The sequence below is a fragment of the Sinocyclocheilus rhinocerous genome, unplaced genomic scaffold, assembly GCF_001515625.1.
Source record: "Sinocyclocheilus rhinocerous isolate Xijiao unplaced genomic scaffold, SAMN03320098_v1.1 scaffold5396, whole genome shotgun sequence".
NCBI classification, from domain to species: Eukaryota; Metazoa; Chordata; class Actinopteri; order Cypriniformes; family Cyprinidae; genus Sinocyclocheilus; species Sinocyclocheilus rhinocerous.
In genome coordinates, this window is record NW_015633221.1 from 4,647 (window position 1) to 5,256 (window position 610).

The window sequence follows — 610 nt, forward strand, 5'->3', positions numbered from 1 at the left end:
CACACACACATGCATACAGTTGGTATAGGAAAAGGAGTTAAAGTTTAGGCAGTAAAAAGAAGAGAAATAAGAATATGAAGCTATGGTACCATTTGATATTCAGCAGATCTCCAGCCTGAAGGGAACATCAGTTTCTTAGTTCAAACACACCTTTGTAAAAAGGCGCAAATGATACCTAATGTATCAATTAATAAGACTAAGTTTGAATACTTGCACGTCTTGTCTGTCTGAAAGAGAGGCTTGATGCAATCTGAAAGTTCAATTTGATCTTTGCTGAAGTTGGTTGATTGAAAAATAACCAGTTTGAATCAGAGAATCCCGGTGAATGGAAAGTCAAGGCCGAAGCCTGGCATGAATTTAGTGGGTTGCAGAAGCGTTCTAGCTCATGTCTTCATCTTAGAATCTAACCGAACCGCAGACTGAAAGCGGGTCACTGATGTGAGGCCTTTAAGGTCTGAGAAGATTCACGCCTCTCAAGATGGGCTTGTCCAATGAGAAAGGCCGGAATCCCAAGTGGGAGTTTGGAAATACTGGGGAGTTTATGACCCTTTGTGTGGAAGCATGGTAATTTGCATATGGAACTTGAATCAAAATTACTAAAGATTCTCAG

At 40.5% G+C, this 610-nt stretch overlaps 1 protein-coding gene across 1 annotated transcript in view; it reads right to left on the minus strand.

Annotated features, from left to right (window-relative positions):
- Window positions 1–610, minus strand: part of LOC107743951 (uncharacterized) — a gene marked incomplete at its 3' end in the record, with an annotated part of 14,831 nt that overhangs the window by 3,368 nt on the left and 10,853 nt on the right. The window lies entirely within an intron of this gene.